The sequence below is a fragment of the Gorilla gorilla genome, chromosome 19 (assembly GCF_029281585.2).
Source record: "Gorilla gorilla gorilla isolate KB3781 chromosome 19, NHGRI_mGorGor1-v2.1_pri, whole genome shotgun sequence".
In the NCBI taxonomy this organism is placed as follows: domain Eukaryota; kingdom Metazoa; phylum Chordata; class Mammalia; order Primates; family Hominidae; genus Gorilla; species Gorilla gorilla.
Genome location: NC_073243.2, coordinates 69,693,602 through 69,716,573, shown reverse-complemented (window position 1 = coordinate 69,716,573; position 22,972 = coordinate 69,693,602). Strand labels below are relative to the sequence as shown.

The 22,972-nt window shown below is 37.0% G+C and overlaps 1 long non-coding RNA gene across 2 annotated transcripts; it reads right to left on the bottom strand.

Moving 5' to 3' along the window:
• Positions 1–756: 756 nt before the first annotated feature.
• Positions 757–18,436, bottom strand: LOC109024836 (uncharacterized). Of its 2 annotated transcripts, none has more exons than XR_004067802.3 (4): positions 18,243–18,436; positions 11,566–11,688; positions 4,273–4,382; positions 757–2,347 (listed from the first exon to the last, which is right to left on the bottom strand). It is a non-coding gene; the product is annotated as an uncharacterized lncRNA (long non-coding RNA). The 2 variants fall into 2 exon arrangements; XR_010131671.1 differs by lacking the exon at positions 11,566–11,688 and adding an exon at positions 3,963–3,989.
• Positions 18,437–22,972: the final 4,536 nt, after the last annotated feature.

Genomic DNA, 22,972 nt, shown 5'->3' with positions numbered 1-22,972 from the left:
TCATGCTTAGGTTCAGGTTAAACATTTCTGGCAAGATTAATTTACAGAAGTTTTGTACTTAATGCACAACAACAAAGGACATTAAAAAGAACTCACACTGATATTTTTAATTCAAATTTAATATTACATGGCTTCTTCTTTAGCTATTCAAATGTCATATTTATATTTCTTTATCTCTCACAGTGAAAACCTTGGTTCCTCTTAGTAATATACTTATTTCACATACTATAAATCAAACAGTTTCTGAATTAAAACAATATTACAGCCTGCAATAAACTGTTATGTAAAGCTTAATCTTTCTTTACAGTTCTTTTTTCTTTTATAATGGACCCTATTAAGATAAAACAAATGTTTTCAAAAGTATGTGAATTAATTCCTCTCTTTGCATAGCTATATTATCAATTTAATATGAAGTCAGATTCATTTTTTATCGTCATATTCAATTTTAGAGTTTGCTTTTCTAACCTTAGTTTTATTTTTAATAATTCAGTTTTATTGTTTCAATATGTACAGTATTTGCATAACTCAAATTACAAATAATATGTGAAAAATTTTAGCTTTTCGCCCATTCTCATTTCTACCCAATGGATAACCATTTTCATTAGTTTCTATCTGTCCTTTCTACTTTCATATTTGTTTTTTGTTTTCACAAAAGTAAGCAAATTTGTGATATCTATTCTCATTCCTCCTTCTTTCTTATGCACATGTAGCATAGCATATACACCCTTTTGCACTTTGATTTTTTTTTTCCAGTTAAAAATACATTCTGGAAATCACTCCATGACAGTTCATGGACATGTCCCTCATTCTTTTTTACAACTTCATAAAAATTCATTTTGTGGATAAACCACAGTTTATCCTTTCACATAAATAGACATTTATTCGAAAGATACAAAAATAGACAGTAACTTGCTATTACTAACAATGTAACATTGAATAGCTTCCATTTTGCCTACATATAGAGAGATATGTCTTCAGGATGAATTCCTAGAAGTGAGGTAGCTAGGTCAAAGGGTGATTGCATATATGGTTCTAACAGTTATTGTTACATTAATCTCTTTAGAGGCTATACCATTTTGCACTCTCACCAGCAACATAATAGAGCACCTTTTGCTTTTCAGAAAAAAATATTTAAATTAGATGCCCATGGAAGACTCATCAATATGGGAGAGAATTTCTGATACAATGTATGCATTTATTTATTTATTTATTTGTTTGTTTGTTTGTTCGTTTGTTTGAGATGGAGTCTCTTTCCGTTGCCCAGACTGGAGTACAGTGGTGTGATCTCACCTCACTGCAACCTCTGCCTCCTGGGTTCAAGCCATTCTCCTGCCTCAGCCCCCCGAGTAGCTGGGATTACAGCTGTGCACCACCAAGACTGGCTAATTTTTGTATTTTTAGTAGAGATGGGGTTTCGCCATGTTGGCCAGGCTGATCTTGAACTCCTGACCTCAAGTGATCCACCCACCTCAGCCTCCCAAAGCGCTGGGATTACAGGCATGAGTCACCACACCCAACTTGAAATGTATGCATTTAAAGCAGCTGTAAATTGCTAGTAGGTCATACATAACTGAATATAGAGGTGTGGAAAGATAAGAAAGAAAAGCTGTAAATATGTGAAAGGAGACAATGCCTGTGGATGTGGTTATTACCCTAGGAGCTGACTTCCCACTCTTTTCCTGCCTTTTCACCTTCCCAGGCCAACTGCCTCTTACCCTTTCATCAAAACAATGGATTTGTGAGATGGGGAGGTGCATTTTACTCCTGAGCACCCCTTAGCTTGCCTGGCTTATGAGTGCTGTCTTTGATGTTCCCAAAGGTTATAAATCATTTATAAGATCCCTTAATCAGAACCAGTGTCTGAATTCTTTACTTACCAATTCATCTCATGAACAACTTTCTGGAAATAGCTAGAGGGGCAGAGAGGAATCAGGCTGCATTCTTTTTTAAGTGAGTGCCAACTATTCAGATTAAAGAGTATGGAACTCTCTCTTTCTAGTACAATGCCATAGAGGAAAGAAGGTCTGGGTACACAGCTGCCCTCTTAGGCAAGTGCTGGGGAGTTTGTTTCCACATTATCTCTTAACCCTTCTCAGTTTTGTTCCCAGGGGAAGAGGACCAAGTTAGCTGATAAATGAGACAGAAAAATCTCATTGACAGGGCTGGGCATTCAGGATGTAGGGGTTTTGCTTTGTAACTCTAGTTTCCATCACTCTTGGTCTTCCCAGAAGTTGCTTGATTTCAGACAGAGTATTTTCTTGTTGCTGAGAAAAGAAACTGAAATCCTGCTCTGCCCCCAATAGGAATAAACATTATAGTCTGCAGTCAGAAACAAAGCACATTGCACCTGGAAAGAACAAAAATCAAAATGAGTCATTCTGTCTGGCTCAGGTCCCCCATAGATGAAACCTTGATTCCTGTTTTTCAAGGTGCTGATTTTCTAACACAAATAACTCTATCCCTGTCATTTGCAGTACTGATATGTAACAACTTTGCAGATTTAGTAATTACTTGATTATATACCATTTTCTTCACCATCGACATATTATTATAACCTTGGGAAATTGGTGGTTTTATAACTTAAACATCTTATTTTTTTATTTGATAAGTCAATTCTTCCAACATCTGAAGTCTCTTGTAAAATTTTATTTGTAAAATAATGTTTTACTTGTCTTTTCATATGGCCTACTTCTCCCTTGCAGTAAATGCCTCAAGTTGCAAATTTCCAGGTTCTACATTCACGATTCAGGGTGGGCAGGGTAACAAAAGTCTCTGCACAGTTAGAGACTCTGCAAGGCTACCCAAACAAACTTGACTAATGATAAAGTTGATACCTTATCTCCTTTGATTCACTACCTTGTATGAGCTGTTGGCCATAAACTGTAAGAGTCCCAGCACCAAATCCCGCTTAGAACCTTTATGAGGGTGAAGAGAAGGTCCATTTGCTTTTTAATATTTCTCACTTTTCTATTCCTATAGAAATTTCTTCATAGTATATTAGTGGCTAATTCATTTTAGATAAATATTTTTTTCTCCAAACTTCTCTTTTAAAATAAACTGGGCCTGAAAACAAATTGAGTGAATGAAACATTTCTGTTTGACCAAATTCTCCTTCCATTATGGAAGGGACAGCATAAGAGCCCTAGGTACCTAGGAAAACAGGGACAAGGGAAACTGGGGGCACAACATCACATATCTTCCAATTTTGCAAGACTTGGTGTCTGTACCAACTGAATCTGACAATGTGCATGGTGGGTTAGAAGGCCCTTTTGCTGGTAGGTTTTCCAACTCTGACACCATGGAGTTATTCTGGGATTTTGAAGTAAAAAGGAAGCTAAAGCACCCAATCAATTGATTGAAGAACTGCAACAATGAAAGGCATGATGTAGGCCCCAGTAGTTTTCCCAGTGAATATAGTAAGGCCACAGACCCATTGTTCTGCTCTAGCTGTAAACAGTTATTGAAACAGAAGGTTTCCTGAGCAGTGCAGACTGTCTTTCTGCTGAGTGTTGCTCTTTGCTGGCCTTCCTAAGGAACTGGTGATGTGTGAGAATGAGGTTGTCTTTCATCATCTCTCATTATTTTTTCCATGTTCTAAAAACAGTTGTCTAGACTGTTAGTTTCTGCCATGCCTGGCCACATTCTCCCAGCCCGAGAGAGCTCCTTGGGAGCACAGAATGAACATGACAATTTTTATATTTTACTTTTACAAGCCATCTGCTCTTGCATTTGTGTGAAGACCATTGGAATCAATGGGGAAGTCAGTGCTTTGCTTTATAGGTTCAGTCTTAACAGAAAAAAATGGAAGAAAGAAAATTCTTCCCAGTGGGAATATGTGGCCTAATTAGACGCTGAATTAACCAGAGTCAATTAATTTGGGGGTATAATCTGATAAATCATTTAATACTGAACGTATTGCTTGAATAGCTTGAAGTCAGTTAAGTGAAATAGATAGAGCTTACCATTAATTCCTTGGTCCTGAGATAACACTAAGGAAAATAAAAAGAAACATAACACTTCAAACTCTATAATCTCCAAACCAAACTCATCATTTTTGCCATATGAGCTTTTCCACCTCCCAGGTTCCTAGCTCAAGAAACAGCACTATCATTTACTCAGTTTGCTGAAGCCAGAACCTGGGCACCATCACTTCCTTCTCTCATCCCGATGTATAATCTCAATTAATTGACTTTCTTAGAATCTCTCATATTCATTTCCTGCTCTTCATCGTTCTTTGCTATATTCCTTATGGAAGCCACCATCATGTCTTACCTGGATATTGCAATAGTCTTAAGAGTAGTTTCTTTCTATTCTCATTCTTGTTTAGCTATCCACATTCTTCCTCCAAACCATCCATTCATAATGCAGCCAGAATGATGTCTCTAAAATAAAGTATGATCACATTTCTCTTTTAAAATCTTTTAATACTTCCAATCATTCAGTGAATGAACTCTAAAATGCCTTAGCATCTCTAATGATTCTCTCCTATATCTACATCGTGGTCCTATACGGCCACTATTTGCACACGTACTGTGCTCTTCATGTTCCTTTATCACACCCCACACTCTCTCACATCCAGGATTTGACTTGCCCTTTGTTTGTCTTAAGCTACATCTTAATCATTCTCTCAGTCTCAGCTAAAACTTCACCTCACCTGGGCATCATTTTCTGATTCTAGACTGAGTTAGGTGCTCTGAATTTCCTTATTAAATACTCATCACTTCTATTTGTGATGAGAGAACTTCAATTGTTGTCTTTGCCGGACTGAAAGCTTTGGAAAGAGCCTGTATCTGTCTTGTTTATAACAAATACGAAATAATTATGGGAATAAATAAGTAAATGAACAATGCCTGGAGATTTTGCATGAATAATGGCCCAAAGTCACCATTTTAAGATAACATGAACAAAGTACAATTTACACAACAATGCACATTTTATGTGTGCAGTTCAATGAGCGTTTAAAAATATATAGACTCAGGGCTGGGCATAGTGGCTCATCCTGTAATCCCAGAACTTTGGGAGGCTGAGATGGGAGGTATGGCTTGAGGCCAGGAGTTCAAGACCAGTCTGGGCAACATAGTGAGACCCCATCTGTACAGACACTTAAAAAAAAAAATAGCTAGTTGTGGTCGTGTGCACCTGTAATTCAAACTACTCAGGAGGCTGAGGAGAGATGATTCCTTAAGTCCAAGAGTTTGAGGCTGCAGTGAGCTATGATAGCACCACTGTGCTCCAGCCTGGGTGACAGAGCAAGACCTTGTCTCTAATATGTATATCTAGATCTATCTATCTATCTATCTATCTATCTATCTATCTATCTATCTATCTATCTATCTATCTATCTATATATCTATCATCTATCTGTCTGTCCAGAACATGTCTATCACTACAGATAATTCCCTTATGCTCCTCTGCAATAAATTCACCCTTCCTGCCCCCACTTTTGGTAACCACTGATATTATTTTTATCACTAGAGATTGATTTTGCACATTCTTGAATATAATATAGGTGGAAAACAGGGAGTGTACTCTTGTATATTTTTTTCACACAATAAAATTTTTGAGAATCACCCATGTTGTTGCATTTATCACTAGTTTGTTCCTTTAAATTGCTGAATAAAATGTTGTTGAATGGATATGTCATGTTTTGTTTTCCATTCTCCTACTAATAAACATTTGAGTGGTTTCCAAATTTTACCTATTATGAATAAAGCTGCTATGAACATTTAGGTACCAATTGTTTTGTAAGGATGTATTTTTATTTCTTTTGATTTCTAATTACTCCACATCCTCACAAACATTTGATATTTTCAGTCTTTTAAATTTTATGTATTCTAATGGGCATGAAATGGTATCTCATTATGGTTTTAATTTTCATTTCTTAGATGATGATGATGATGATGATGATGATTATTATTATTATTTGAGACGGAGTCTCACTCTGTCACCAGGCTGGAGTGCACTGGCTTGATCTTGGCTCACTGCAACCTCTGTCTCCCAGGTTCAAGCGATTCTCCTGCCTCAGCCTCCCAAGTAGCTGGGACTACAGGCATGCACCACCATGCCCAGCTAAATTTTTTTGTATTTTTAGTAGAGACGGGGTTTCACCATGTTGGCCAGGATGGCCTCAATCTCCTGACCTCGTGATCCACTCGCCTTGGCCTCCCAAAGTGCTGGGATTGCAGGAGTAAGCCAGCACACCTGGCCCAGATTATTAATGATGCTGAGCACGTTTTTATGTGCTTATTACCAATCTAAGTATCTTAATTTGTGAAACGTCTATTCATGCCTTTGCACATTTTGAGATTGTTTTTTGTTTAATTATTGAGTTGAGAAAGAGAGTTACTTAAATGTTTTTCCTCAGTTGAAGGCTTGCCTTTTCATTCTTCATTTTTTTTTTTTACAGTGTCTGGAAGAGGATAAGGTTTTAATTTTAAATAAGTCCAATTTATCAATGCTTTTTAAAAAAGGTTCATGCTTTTTTGTGTCCTAAGAATATTTTTCTACTCAAAGGTTAGAAATATTTTCTCTGAAGCTTTTTTTCAGAATTTTCATAATTCTAGCTTTCATTTTTAGATATATGATATTTATCAAATTACTTTTATGTGTGGCATGAGAAAAAAGTAAAGATTTTTTTTTTTAATATTTTTTTTTTGAGATGGAGTTTCACTGTTGTGGCCCAGACTGGAGTGCAACAGCATGAACTCGGCTCACTCCAACCTCCGCCTCCCAGGTTCAAGCAATTCTCCAGCCTCAGCCTCCCAAGTAGCTCGGATTACAGGCACCCACAACCATGCCCAGCTAATTTTTTTATTATTATTTTTAGTAGAGATGGGGCTTCACCATGTTGGCCAGGCTGGTCTCGAACCCCTGACCTCAGGTGATCCAACCATCTTGGCCTCCCAAAGTGCTGGGATTACAGGCGTGAGACACCACACCTGGCCGAGAGTAAAGATTTATTATTTCCACATGCATATTCAATTTTTCTAGTGCTATTTATTGTATTGTGTGTGCCTTCGTCAAAAACCAAATGATTATATGTGGGTTTGTCGATTTCTAAACTATATTCTATTCCATTGAATTATATTTCTACTCTGAACAGAAGCTTTTTAGTTTAATATAGTCCAATACCGTACTGTTCTTTTAAGCTTTATAGTTAATTATTGAAATCCGGTTGGATAAATTCTTCAACTTTTTTCTTTTTTTTCAACATTGTTTTGACTATTTAAGGTCTTTTGCATTTTCACACACATTTTAGGATGAGCATGTCAATTTCTACCTCAAAAGCCTCTTAAATTTTGATTGGTATTATAGAAATCTATAAATCAATTTGGGGAAATGTATATCTTAACAGTGTTAAGGGATCTAGTCTATCAATAAGATATATCATTTCATTTATCTAGATAGATATTCAATAATTCAGTAATATTTTATAGATTTAGTGTGGAAGTCTCGTACACTATTTTTTCTTGGTACATAATATTATACTTATTTATGGGGTACCTGTGATATTTTATTACAGGCATAAAAAGTATAATGATCAAGTCAGGTTATTTGAAATACCCTTCACCTTGAATATTTATCATATCTATGTATTGAGAATATTTTAAGTCCTCTCTTCCAGCTATTTTGAAATATACAACACATTGTTGTTAACTAAAGTCAACTTACTCTGCTGTCAAACATTAGAACTTATTTCTTCTATCCGACTCTATGTTTGTACCCATTAACCAATGTCTCTTAACACTCTCTCTCCTACTGACACACTCCTCTCAGTTGCTGCAAGTGACATAATTTCTTTCTTTTCTATGACATGATTTCATTCTCCATATTATTCTTTATAATGATAGCATAGTATTCTATTGTGTATATATATCCCATTTCCTTTATCCATTCATCTATTGATGAACATTTCGCTCACTTGATTCCACATTTTTGCTTTTGTCAATAGTGCTGCAGAAATCATGAAGATGCAGGTATCCCTTTGATATACTATTTTCCTCTGGATAAGTAACCAGTAGAAGGACTGCTGGACCATATAGTAGTTCTATTTTTAGTTTTTTTAAGAAAAATCTGTATTGTTTTGTATTCTGGCTGTACTAATTTACATTCCCACCAAAGTGTATGAGTTCCCTTTTCATTGCATCATCACCAGCATGTTTTTAAAAATCTTTTTGATGATAATTATTCTAACTGGAATAAGATAGTATCTTTTTGTGGTTTTGATTTGCATTTTCATGATGACTAGCTATGTTGATCATTTTTACATATATCTGTGGGCCATTTGTATCTCTTCCTTTGAGAAATGTCTATTCATGTTCTTTGTCCACTTTTTAATAGGTTTTTTTTTTTACTGTTGAGTTTCTTGCATATTCTTTTTATTAGTCCCTTGTCAGATGAATACTTTGCAAGTATTTTCTCCCATTCAACAATAGGTTTTCTCTCCATTCCTTTAACTGTTTCCATTGTGAAGAAGCTTTTTAGTTTAATACAGTTCAATTTGTCTACATTTGTTTTTGTGGCCTGTGTTTTTGAGGTCTTAATCATAATATTTTTGCCTAGACCAATGTACTGAAGTGTTTCCCTATGTTTTCTTCCAGTAGTTTAATGGTTTTGAGTTTGTTTGCTTAAGGCTTTATCTATCTTTAGTTGCTTTTGTACATGGTGAAAGGTAGGGGTCTAGTTTCTTTCTTCTGCATGTAGATATCCAGTTACTATAGCATTGCAATATATTTTGAAGTCAGGTAGTGTGATGCCCCCAGCTTTATTCTTTTTGCTTTAGATAGTTGAGTTCTTTTTTGTTTCATACAAATTTTAGGATTTTTAAAAATTTCTGTAAAATATAACGTTGATATTTTTATAGCAATTGCACGGAATATGTACATTGCTTTGGGTAATATAGTCATTTTAATGATTCTAATTTTTCTGATTCATGAGCATAAGATGTCTTTTCACTTATTTGTGTACTATTCAATTTCTTTCTTCAGTGTTTTGTAGTTTTCCTTGTATAGGTCTTTCACTTCCTTGGTTAAATTTATTCCTACCTATTTTATTTTATTTATCTATTATAAATTAGATTATAAATGAGATTTCCCTCTTAATTTCCTTCCCAGCTACTTCATTATTTCCACATTGAAAGACCACTCATTTTTGTATGTTGATATTGTACCTTGCAACTTTACTAAATTTATTTATTAGCTATAAGAGTTTACTAAATTTATGTATTAGATATAAGAGTTTTTTGGTGGAGTCTTTTGTTTTTTCTAGATATAAGATCATATCAACAACAAAGAGGGACAATTTGACTTCTTTTGCAATTTGGATGCCTTTTATTTTTCTTGCCTGATTTCTCTGGCTAGGACTTCCAGTACTAGGTTGAACAGGAGCGGTGAATCAGGCATCCTTGTCTTGTTCCAATTCTTAGGGAAACAGCTTTAAGCTTTTCCCTGTTCAGTTAAATGCTGACTGTGGGCTTAACATATATAGCCTTTATTATGTTGAGGTATATTCCTTATATGCCTACTTGTTGAGACATTTTGGATTTGTACATGCTGAACTATCTTTGCATCCCTGGGATAAACCCTACTACATTGTGGTGTATTATTCTTCTGATGTGCTATTGGATTTGGTTCACTACTATTTTGTTGAGAATTTTTTGCATTTATGTTCATTAGGGATATTAGCCCATAGGTTTCTTTTTTTTTTCCTTGCATCCTTGTCTGATTTGGAATCAGGGTAATGCTGACCTCATAAAATAAGTTAAGGAGAATTCCCTCCTATTTAACTTTTGGGAATAATTTGGGGAGGACTAGTATTAGTTTTTCTCCGTAAGTTTGGTAGAATTTACTAGTGAATCCATCTGGTCCTGGGCTTTTCTTTGTTGGAGACTTTTAATTGCCGGTTCATTCTTACTACTTGTGATAAATTTATTCAAATTTTCTATCACTTCCTGATTCAATCTTGGCAGGTTGTATGTTTCCAGGTATTTATCCATTTCCTCTGTTTTCCAGTTTGTTGTCATATAATTGTTCAGAATAGTATCTGCTGATCTTTCTTATTTCTGTGGTATCAGTTGTCATGTTGCTTTTTTCATTTCTAATTTCCTATATTTTATCTTCTCTCTTATTTTCTCGATTAGGCAGTTTCTCTGACTCTTGAGTCAGGTGCCTGTGCAGCTTCATGAAGAAGTCTGTCAGGTTCCTCAGCAGGTCATCAGTGTCAACGAGCTTATAGTCAGAGGTAGATGTGGCTTCTGATTTCTCTTGATGGACCCCAGATTGTACTGGAGCTTTAGCTGCATCCTACAAATTTTGACATATTGTATTTTCATAATCAGTCAGTTAGAAATCATAATTCCTTATGATTTTTTCTTTTACCCATAGATGTATATCATTTTATTTGAAAATATTTGGGAATTTAAAGAAAATATATTTAATAAGACTTTATTTCTTATTTAATTATGATGTAGTCAGAGAATATCAATCCTTTAAAATTTATTAAGATATGTTTTTCATCTAAGATATTGTCTTTCTTGGTTAACATTGTATGCATACTTTAAAAGACTGTGTTCTGGAGCTGTTAGGTATATGTTCTATAAACATCAATTAAGTGAAATTGTCTCATAGTGTTATTCAGATCTACTGTGTCCACAATCATGTCTTTGGTCTAGTCATTTTATCAATTATTGAGAGGGGCTTATTAAAATTCCCAATTATGGCAGTAGATTTTTCTATTTCTCTCTTAAGATCTATAAATTTTTTATTCATAAATTTAAAACTTTGTTGATTGGAGCACCCATATTTAAGATTGTTGAATCTTCCTGATGATTTTATTTTACATTATTAAATGACCCTTTATCATTTTTAAAACTTTTGGTCTTGATGTTTAGTTTGTCTGATATTAATACAATTGCCCAACTTCCTTATGTTTTCAATCTATTCATGTCTTTAAATTTTGAGTGTGTCTCTTTTAGGCAGAATGTAGTTTGGTTTTACTTTTTCATCCAGCCTGACAATCTCTGCCTTTGAATTGGAGTGCTTAGGCCACTAATATTTGCTATAATTATTGATATGATTTGGTTTATATGTACCATCTAGCTATTTATTTTCGATTTGTCCTATCTGTATGTTTCTCTCTTGTTCCTTTTCTGTCTTCTTTGGCTTTTATCAGTTTTTTATTATTTTGTTTTTTGCTGTTATTATCTATACATATTTTTATTATTTTTAGTGGTTTCTCTGGGGTTAATAATATATTTCTTAACTTATTCAAGTCTATTAACAGTGAATATTGTGCCATTTTACACTTCACACTTTCCAGTTCAGACATGGAATAACCTTACAATACTCTACCATGGTTTTTCTGGTGTCTCAGTTGAACGCCTGACATGTTACTAAGGTGTTGAACCTGTCTTTCTAGTCTGGCTGGGCCAGCACTTCAATGTTCTCGGCACTTCTGGATCACTAGCATCTCTGTTCCATTCTCCACTCTTTGGTAAGCCTCACACAATTCATCTTGCTCATGTGAAGCCCTATCATTGGTCAAAAACTTATGCAGAACTCCTCCTACCCCCATTGATGTGCAGACTCTGCAGCCCCCTCCTCTCTGGAGCTTCCAGCTGCTACAGCTTCCTCAAGTAAGCAAGACCATCTTTTGCTGATTTCAGCTTGCTGGGTTTCAGTACAGATAGTCCTAGGCAGGGAGATGAGACAAATGTCAGATTCCTTTTGGTAGTTTCCATTCTTTCAAAGACTTCAGTCATGTATAGCCTGTTGTCTAGTTTTACATGTGTATAATGTAGATGGGCTAGTCCAGTACCCATTACAACATATTAATCAAAACCAAGAGGTGTTGGGCACTTTTTTGTAACGAATGTAATACGCTTTAGGGGAACTGGCTCACGACATATTTAAGTTAGAAATTTGTAGTTTAATTCCACTTTGCTTTCTATAGGACTCATCTAAGAGTCCCTATTGATGCAACTTGAATTTAAGAATATCATAGAGGTTCTTGAAACATTCTGAAAGAATTTTATTTTTCAAATTCTGAACATTTTAGAATTTTCTCCACAGTTTCTCTAGGATTGCTTATCTTCTTTTGCCTTCTTTACTTTCTTTTTTACCTTCATGTTTTTCCTTGTCTTTTTAGTTAACAAATACTTGTGCAGCACATAGCATGGACCTGACATTATTCTAAATGCTTAATAGATATTTATTTAATTTTCAAGTGCAATGGATGAAGTAAAAACTGGAGTGGTAGCTGCAAAGGAAATATTCCTTCTTTATCATTTGTTTTTCTTCTACAAAATAAAATAAATTATTTGTGTTGTCCCCTTCCCCTGCTTCTTTTTAAGTCTATTTGAAAATAGTGAAAACAACCACCTGTAATCTTTTTTTGAAAAAATGTAGAACAATTAGTAGCAACTTCTTTTTGGTAAAAACATAGGCAATAAACTCCTTTTTATGCTTTACCTCGTCCTTTGGAGACTTGGAAAAATTCTTCCTATTCCTCATATTATGTGACTAATTTCAATACAGGATAAAACTTTGTCATTTTTTTTTGTTTCTTTTTAAAAACTTCCAAACTAGACAGATCTGGTCATCTAAGTTATAGTTCAAGTAGTGGTTACTTAGGAAAAAAAAGTTTTTTTGAATATAGGACTAATTCAACTGTTTATAAGAGCCTGCCTGGATTTTTTTTTAATGTTACTTTTTTTTTCTAGCTCTGGAATTGCAATCAAAATGCCCCAAGAGAAGTGTGAAAACATGACTGTCAATATCCAGATGATCTGGTCTAAAAAGTAGAATAAGTTGAGGGAAAACCAGACCAAACCAAAACATTGCCACCATTCTCTCTTATGTTCTACAGTTAAAACACCCAGTGTTTGCGTGCTTTTTCTGTATCAGGACAATACTCCCTTCAGAATATATAACATGTTAGTTCCCAAAGAACAAAGTGATAAAAAATCATTTTATCTATAGCAGCAAGGACAACAAAATGTAAGGGGACATTCCAGCCTCGACTTTGGCCTTTGCAGTGCAGATGTCTACAAATGGCAGTCCCAAAAGTAAGTTTTTACTGTGACCGTAAAGCCTCATTCTTGGTCCATGCATATAGCTGTGAGACATTTATAAATTAATTAATGGGCATATTGTTACCCTAGGTGAGATGGAAAATATTTCTTATGGAAGACCTGCTCTAGAGGTGGTCTTCTTTCTTGGACTGGAATTTTTATATGCCTGCCAAAGCTAATATGCCTTTTTGAGAGTCAGAGATAGTCCTCACAGGGGAGTTGGGATCGTTGTTCACATACAGACACCACCTTAGGACCTACTCTCATGCTTTTCCCACTGCCTGGGACACTTGTCTTCCTTACTCCTTATGGCTCACATCCTCAGGTCTCCATTTAAAGGCCACCTCCTCATAGGTGCCTCCCTAAATCACCCCAATTCAAATGGATCCTCCAGATATATTCTCTCATAGCCCTGTGTTCTTGTCCTACAAAACATTTGTCACACTATGCAAATATGTCATTTTTGTTTGTTTATTTGCTTATTGCTTGTCTCTCTATGAAGCCAGGAACTATTTCTGTTTGACAAACCACAGCATCTATGATTTCTAGTATAGATACTGGCCCATAGTGGGCATTCAGTAAATACTTGTTTGCTGAATGAATGAATTACCTTTTCTCTACCTGCACCCCCACAGGGGATATGGTAGCCATGCGGAGACAGCTTCAACAGCCAGACAGAGGAGAAGGCAAATTCATCTTATTCAAACCTATGTGGAAGACTTATAATAGCACCCCATGGTAAAGGTCACAAATATACAGGGCAAACAGTGAAAAGCATGGTTAACTTTGGCAACCAACTAAAGAAAGCAAAACCTCACACAAGCCACATTTACCAAGGCACCTGGTATAAAACCAGGGAAAAGGGCAGGACTTTTATTGCTCATTTTTTACAAACTGAGGTTTTAAAAAAGTGAGGTTCTTATATGCTGGTATTAATATCTTCCTCCCTGTGAGTGGGATGATGGAAGTAACCAGTAGAGAGCAAAGTAATACCAAAGAAAGTCAGCTTACTGGGATAAGAGCTTCCAGAGTTAAGGCACAGAGGAAGGCATCTTGACACCTTCTCTCAGCTAAGTGGGGAAATACTTGCCTGAGTAAGTAGTCTCAACTAAAAATTGAGTATTCAATGAAAATATACGTATTAAACAAAAATATCTCACTATCTTTGTAGTGTAAGAGGGAAATTTTGGAACAAATATGCCCAATTCTAATCCAGGGACAGCAAAGAAATTTTATTTGGTGGGCTAAGTCTGACCCATTGGCCATGGCTGCCCAAAGTGCTAGACTGTAAGAAATTCTAAAGGTAAGTCCTGGACTCAAGGAGGAAATGAGCCAGGACCAGTTATTGAAGACTAATGGACAGAGAGCAGGGAATTAAAATATTCATGCCACACTGTTGCTATTACCAGTAAAACTAAAAAACAGATGGTTGTAAAAATAGAGGTTTCAAATTAGACTTACCTGCTGGTACCATGAGGGCCAACTTAAGGGGCGAAGTATCACCATGCAGGCAGAGTCTAGTGTTAACATAATCATTATTTTTTCCCTATCCCATTTTTCCTATCACATAAAGAACTCACTTCATTCACTCAGAATGCTTCCTTTTCTCTTTTTGGTGCTGCCTTTCATCTGTGTGATCCTTGCCCCCCACCTAGACCAACTAGATTATTGTAGGTCTTCTGCAAATTCCTGGTGTACTCGTACATGGAACATCATTACTCTGGGCCTCAAATGCAGTGGTCAAAAGAGAATATTGACTTAGATAACCTATATTGTCCTATCCTCAGAATCTAAATTCTTTGATTACTGGTATCTCTCATGATTGCATTTAGGAAATGTGGGACTCTTTCCATTTTTTTTACTCAAGAAAACAGGACAACTCCATAATCCAATTTTAACAGAAGCTGAGTCATAGACAGGCTACTGCTTTTCAGAACACTTAGTGAAAAATTGGCTTCAAGAACAGCGCTAAGTTCATAATTCCTAGTCCTGAGTCCAGGTAACCGGACCATTCATGTTTTTTAGGAAAATATGTTTTTGACTTATAAATAATTTTTAAAGGACTAACAATAAAGCAATAAAAACCCAAAAACTTTGTATGTGTGTGTTTGTCTTCTTTCATAGTTTTTCTTTTTTAATTTTATTATTATTATAGTTTAAGTTTTAGGGTACATGTGCACAACGTGCAGGTTTGTTACATATGTATACATGTCCCATGCTGGTGTGCTGCACCCATTAACTCGTCATTTAGCATTAGGTATATCTCCTAATGCTATGCCTCGCCCCTCCCCCTACCCCACAACAGTCCCCTGTGTGTGATGTTCTCCTTCCTGTGTCCATGTGTTCTCATTGTTCAATTCCCACCTATGAGTGAGAACATGTGGTGTTTGGTTTTTTTGTCCTTGTGATAGTTTGCTGAGAATGATGGTTTCCAGTTTCATCCATGTCCCTACAAAGGACATGAACTCATCATTTTTTATGGCTGCATAGTATTCCATGGTGTATATGTGCCACATTTTCTTAATCCAGTCTATCGTTGTTGGACATTTGGCTTGGTTCCAAGTCTTTGCTATTGTGAATAGTGCTGCTATAAACATACGTGTGCATGTGTCTTTATAGCAGCATGATTTATAATCCTTTGGGTATATACCCAGTAATGGGATGGCTGGGTCAAATGGTATTTCTAGTTCTAGATCCCTGAGGACTCACCACACCGACTTCCACAATGGTTGAACTAGTTGTAAAAGTGTTCCTATTTCTCCACATCCTCTCCAGCACCTGTTGTTTCCTGACTTTTTAATGGCCGCCATTCTAAATGGTGTGAGATGGTATCTCATTGTGGTTTTGATTTGCATTTCTCTGATGGCCAGTGATGATGAGCATTTTTTCATGTGTTTTTTTGGCTGCATAAATGTCTTCTTTTGAGAAGTGTCTGTTCATATCCTTCACCCACTTTTTGATGGGGTTGTTTTTTTCTTGTAAATTTGTTTGAGTTCATTGTTGATTCTGGATATTAGCCCTTAGGGTTAAAGACTTACATGTTAGACCTAAAACCATAAAAACCCTAGAAGAAAACCTAGGCAATACCTACCATTCAGGACATAGGCATGGGCAAGGAATTCATGTCTAAAACACTAAAAGTAATGGCAACAAAAGCCAAAATTGGCAAATGGGATCTAATTAAACTAAAGAGCTTCTGCACAGCAAAAGAAACCACCATCAGAGTGAACAGGCAACCTACAGAATGGGAGTTTTTCTTTAAAGGAGTGTTTCATATAAGTTAAAAAACAGTTTATCCTCCTTAATCGGTTCTTGCTGCTGAGATATATTCATCCTTCCTTTTTTAGATAAATAGCTGAACAACATTCCATATAAAGCTGTGCTGGGTTACAGTCCTCATGTGACATGAACAGGCTCTAAATCTTAGTGCAGGGCAAACAGGAATCACCTGTCATACTGAGTACATTTAATAAGGCTCTCCTAAATATTAATTTTCTGCTAATAAGATATAAGTTGAGGCATTGACAAAGGAATTTACATAAATTTCATCAGGTTCATATTGTTTATTTCTAAAAAATGAAAAGGATTTTTCCATAAAATCTGAAAAAATATTTTGGGTGTACTAGATAATGTATAGTATATTGCAGCAATGATGTTACTAGTTACATTGTATGTAATTAGTAATTAACTAAGTTTTTGGTTTTTGTTCTTGTGGCTTATCAGGATTAATTAGTTGTTGTGTACAAATTTAGTTAATTAACTTATTAATTAACTAATTAGTTAATTCATTAATTACTAATTACATACAATGCCTCTGCTTTAAACTTGTTGGTGCTGTCCCATTGTCTGTAAGATTAAAGCTCAATCAAGTTCCTTAAAATGGTTTACAAGACCTATTTTCACCTGCTAATTTCTACCTCCCTAACTTCATATCTCCTTTGCCTTGCATCATAATCACGAAAAATACCACATTGCTAGTAATTCTCAGCTCATCAGCCATTCCTTTCTTTCTTAACTTTGGCCATGTGCCCCTCTCTGCTTAGAATGGCTCCTTCTCCCTTCTTTGCCTGATAATTTCAATGTATCCTTAATCAGCCCCTCCTGATACCACATCTCCAATCATGCATGGTAGGTATTCCTCCTTTATGTCATTGCTGAGTTTCTATCTTTATCACTATGCAAATAAGTGTAAGTATTTTATATATGAATCTCTCTCTCTGCAACATAGGCACTTCTCAAGGTAGTGAGCAGTGTATTGTTACTCTTTGCATACTCAGTGCCATATCATTGCCAGTGTTTGGCTCATCAGAGGTGCACAGGAAATGTTAGCTGGTTGAATAAAGTACTGAGTAGAGAAAAGTCATCATCTCAGATAATGAAGGTGAAAAGTACACAATAACTAATTCATGGTGATAAGCCACAAGAACAAAAAACAAAACATTATGTGATTACTTACTTATTACACAGCTTATAGTAGAAATAAGATGAGAAAATCTCTATGCAGATCATAGAAAAGAACTGAAGCTGGTTTGATATTACTTTGGTTCCTTGATTCACCCTCCTCTTCTCTACACGGCAGCCACGTCACTGTCCTTCTTTCCCTGATTCTTTCTCTGATAATCAGATCATCATTTCATGACCACCTTTCTTCACAGCTAACTTTCCTTCTTCTCAACATTTATACAATTTTCTGTTTATGCTACTGGCTTGATATTTAAGTATAACCTTGAACTCTTAGATATCTTTTCTGTGTCCTGTTTTTTCTATTAGATCATAACCTCATGAAAACCAATGAAACCATGTTTCTGATACATTTGCTTTCTCTGTAATATCTGGCAGTGACTCTTATAGATGGAGAATATCTTGCAAACATGTAATACATTCATTGTGTGACAACATTGGAGAAGAAAGAGCTAGAATTGAGAATCAAGAAATCTGAGGAAAAATACTAAGCTTTGGGACCTTGGGCAAATTATTTAACTTCTGTAATCCTCAGCTTTATGGTATGTAACAGAGTGGATGCAAGAAGAGCATGAGATCATATCTGTATAGAGCTTCATCAACTGTGAACTGCTCTTCAAATAATCAGTAATTCTCTTAGCTCATTTTCTGTTGCTGTAACTGAATACTTGAGACTGGATAATTTATAAAGAAAATAAAGTTATTTCTTTACCATTTTGGAGGCTAGAAAGTTCAAGGTAGAGAGGCTGCATCTGCTGAGGGCCTTTTTGCTGGTGAAAACATTCTGGAGAGTCCTGAGGCATTGCAGGGCATCAGTCTCTTCCCCTGTGAGGACTTTGCATAAAAACTGTTGAATTGAGTAAGACTTCACCTTTTTTTGTAACACAGAACTCTGACCCAAAGAGTCATTATCAAATCATCCCATGAACTTTAGGAAGTTTTTTAAATGAAAGCAGGACCAAAATCCTGCTGGATTTGAGTCTCAGAGCAGAGGGCATACAGGGAATAGTGATACTTTCAGAGAAACTGAGTTGAATCTTAAAGAGATAATACCAGTGGCCAAACTGTATCACTAAAATTGCTTCTTTATTAGGATTTTCTCTCTAATCTGGAAAATAATAAGGGCCCTGACATAACTTACCCAGAACATTATGTATAGTTATTTGTTTAATTAAAGATGAGGGAAAATCAATTCTACCACTACATGCAATATTTTGGTAGAGATTGTCTGCTTAAAAACAAAACACATGCACTTCATTTGGACTTACTTTCAAGAAAATATTCGGAAAGAAACTTACCAAAAGGGACATAATGTTTTCTTCCACTACTTCTAAAAATAGTAGAGCTCTAAACTTTCCTCTTTTCTTATTCCAAGATAAAAGTGTTAACAGATATATACAAGCCATAGGTAGGTTTTGAGATTTTTTGTGGTTGTTTCTGTTTGTTTGTTTTTTAAAATGAGAGATAGAAGGGGAAGAAGAGAGAAATTTGGCACTTTTCTCAGCAGTGGTTTAGTGTTATGCCTTCTTCCCATTCTTTGGCTTATGATTTGGGAAACGCAAAGGCAGCTAGCCAGGAGGACTTGACACTCAATTCCATTCATAGCAGCAGCTGCTGCAGACCCCAGGTGAGAGAAATTTTCATTTCTATGCTGACTCTGTTTTAGTCCATTTTCACGCTGCTATAAGGAACTGCCTGAGGCCAGTGCAGTGGCTCACACCTCTAATCCCAGCACTTTGGGAGGCTGAGGCAGGCAGAACACACGAGGTCAGGAGTTCGGGACCAGCCTGGCCAACATGATGAAACCCTGTCTGTACTGAAAATACAAAAAAAAAATTAGCCAGGCATGGTGCCACATGCCTGTAATCTCAGCTACTTGGGAGGCTGATGCAGCAGAATCACTTGAATTTGGCGGGAGGCAGAGGTTGCAGTGAGCTGAGATTGCACCGCTGCACTCCAGCCTGGGTGACAAAGTGAGACGCCATCAAAAAAAAAAAAAAAATCCGCCTGAGACTGGGTAATTTATAAAGGAAAGAGGTTTAATTGACTCACAGTTTCACAGGGCTGGGGAGGCCTCAGGAAACTTACCTTCATGGCAGAAAGAAAAGCAAACATGTCCTTCTCATGGCAGCAGAAAAGGGGAGTGCCGAGCAAAAGAGGGAAAAGCCCCTTTAAAAACCATCAGATCTCGTGAGAACTTACTCCCTGTCACAAATGAGCATGAGGGTAATTGCTCCCATGGTTAAATTACCTTCTACCAGGTCCCTCACGTGATATGTGGGGACTACAGGAACTATAATTCAAGGTGAGATTTCAATGGGGACACAGAGCCAAACCATATAATTCCACCCCTAGACCCTCCCAAATCTCATGCCCACATATTTCAAAACACAATCATGCCCTTCCAATAGTCCCCCAAAGTTTTAATTCATTCCAGCATTAACCCAAAAGTCCAAGTCTAAAGTGTCATCTGAGAAAAGGCAACTCCTGTCCACCTCTGAGCCTGCAAAATCAAAAGCAAGTTAGTTACTTCCTTGATACAAGGGGCATACAGGCCTTGAGTAAATACACCCATTCCAAATGGGAGAAATTGGCCAAAACAAATAGGCTACAGGCCCCATACAAGTCCGAAATCCAATAGGGCAATTATTAAACATTAAAGTTCCAAAACAGTCTTTGACTCCATGTGAAAGGATTCACATTCAGGTCATGCTAATGCAAGAGGTGGTCTCTCATGGCTTTGGGCAGCCCTGCCACTGTGGCTTTGCAGGGTACAGCCCCCTTCCAGCTGCTTTCAAAGGCTGGAGTTGAGTGTGGCCCTCTTCTCACAGCTCCACTAGGCAGTGCCCCAGTGGGGACTCTGTGTGGGGGCTCCAACCCTGTATTTCCCTTCTGCACTGCCCTAGCAGAGGTTCTCCATGAGAGCTCCATCCCTGCAGCAGACTTCTGCCTGGACATCCAGGCATTTCTCTACATCCTCTGAAATCTAGGCAGATGTTCCCCAACCTCAATTATTGACTGATGTGCACCCAGAGGCTGAACACCACAGGTAAGCTGCCAAGGCTTGGGGCTTGCACCCTCTGAAGCCATGGGCTGAGCTGTAACTTGGCCCCTTTAGCTACAGCTGGAGCAGTGGTTGGGATGCAAGGCACCAAGTCCCTAGGCTGTACACAGCAAGGGGGCCCTGGCCCTGGCCCAAGAAATCATTTTTCTCTCCTAGGCCTATGGCCCTGTGATAGGAGGGGCTACCATGGAGGTCTCTGACATGCCCTGGAGATATTTTACCCATTGCCTTGGCAATTAACATTTGGATCCTCACTATTTATGCAAATTTCTGCAGCTGGCTTGAATTTCTCCTCAAAAAATAAAATTTTCTTTTGTACTGCATTGTCAGGCAGCAAATTTTCCAAACTTTTATGCTTTGCTTCCTCTTGAGTGCTTTTCTGCTTAGAAATTTCTTCTGCCACATACCCCAAATCATCTCTCTCAAGTTCAAAGTTTCACAGATCTCTAGGGCACAGGCAAAATGCCACCAGTCACCTTGCTAAAGCACAGCAAGAGTCAACTTTGCTCCAGTTCCCAACAAGTTCCTCATCTTCCTCAGAGACCATCTCAGCCTGGATTTCATTGTCCATATCACTATTAGCATTTCAGTTAAAATGATTCAACAAGTCTCTAGGAAGTTCCAAACTTTCCCATATCTTCCTGACTTCTGAGCCCTCCAAACTGTTATAACCTCTGCCTATTACCCAGTTTCACATTTGCTTCCACATTTTTGGGTATCTTTACAGCAGCACTCCACTACCTGGTACCAATTTACTGTATTAGTCCATACTCACACTGCTATAAAGAACTGCCTGAGACTGAGTAATTTATAAAGGAAAGAGGTTTAATTGACACAGTTCCACAGGGCTGGGGAGGCCTGAAGAAACTTACATTCATGGTGAAAGGAGAGGCAAACACAACCTTCTTCTCATGGTGGCAGGAAGTGGAAGTGCCAAGCAAAAGGGAGAAAAGCCCCTTATAAAAACATCAGATCTCTTGGAACTCACTCGGTATCAGGAGAACAACATGAGGGTAATTGCCTCCATGATTAAATTACCTTTCACCAGCTCCTTCCCACAACATGTGGGGATTATGGGAATTACAATTCAAGGTAAGATTTGGGTGGGGACACAGAGCCAAACCATATCACTCTTTATTCTAGGAAAAGCTAAACCACATTGCAACATTGGATATCTGTGTGAGGTCACAGGTTAAAATTTTTTTAGATTATATTCTGTGAAGTATACAAGAGTATTCAAGTATTTAGTTCAATATGAATAAAACTGTGTTATTGTTTCTTTAGTCAATAATTGGTTAGGACTAAGCAGGAACTAGTAAAACCTTTTATTTGATTTCCTCTGCCATGTTTTTCTATACTCAGTGGGGCATCAAAAGATTTCCCATGCTTCAGCTATGAGAAGTCGGTTTGGTTGGTTGAGGGCTCAGGTGATAAGCTGAGTAGGAGACTCACTGTATAATACATAAATCTTTTTCTGGAATCTGTTTTTAAATTATTATTTCCTCTTCTAAATCTTGCTAATGTGATTTGGTTTTCTCGCTGTTTACTTTCTTTTTTTGTGATGTCCTCATTTTGACAATACCTGACAACCAAAGTAAGAAGCAAATAAGAAGTCACATTTGACAAGAGTAAGGTTTTCTGCTATTGGTTTCTTGTAATGCATGTTTTTTCTCTTGTCATTATGGCAGTTTTTTTGTTGGTTTTTTTTTTTTTTTTTTTTTTTGAGATGGAGTCTCGCTGTGTCCCCCAGGCTGGAGTGCAGTGGCGTGATCTCTGCTCACTGCAAGCTCCGCCTCTCGGGTTCATGCCATTCTCCTGCTCCGCCTCCTGAGTAGCTGGGACTACAGGCTCCCACCAACATGCCCGGCTAATTTTTGCATTTTTAGTAGAGACGGGGTCTCACTGGGTTAGCCAGGATGGTCTCGATCTCCTGACCTTGTGATCTGCCCTCCTTGGCCTCCCAAAGTGCTGGGATTACAGGCGTAAGCCACTGCGCCTGGCTGGCAGTTTTGTTTTTTAACCTATTTGAAAGCTAAAAATGATTGTATGCACATGGAAAAAAATTTACTTAGTATAGAAAGTTATAAAATGAAGTCTTTCTGTTGCATTCCTCTACCTGGGTTTCTGATTTCAAAGATAAAATTGTTTCTGGCCTTTGTTTTCTTAAAAGACAAACAATTGAAGAGATTATTCTCTTTGAGAATAATTATTATCTTTGAGAGACAATTGAAAGAGAAGGAAAATCACTGAAAGCAGCAAAATGAAGGCAGTGTGAATAATGGATAATTATCCCAGGAACCATCACACAGAAAACTTGGAAGATTTGGTTGAAACGCAAGGAGATCTTTGAGGGTAGAGAGGAAAGAGGGGCATGGAGG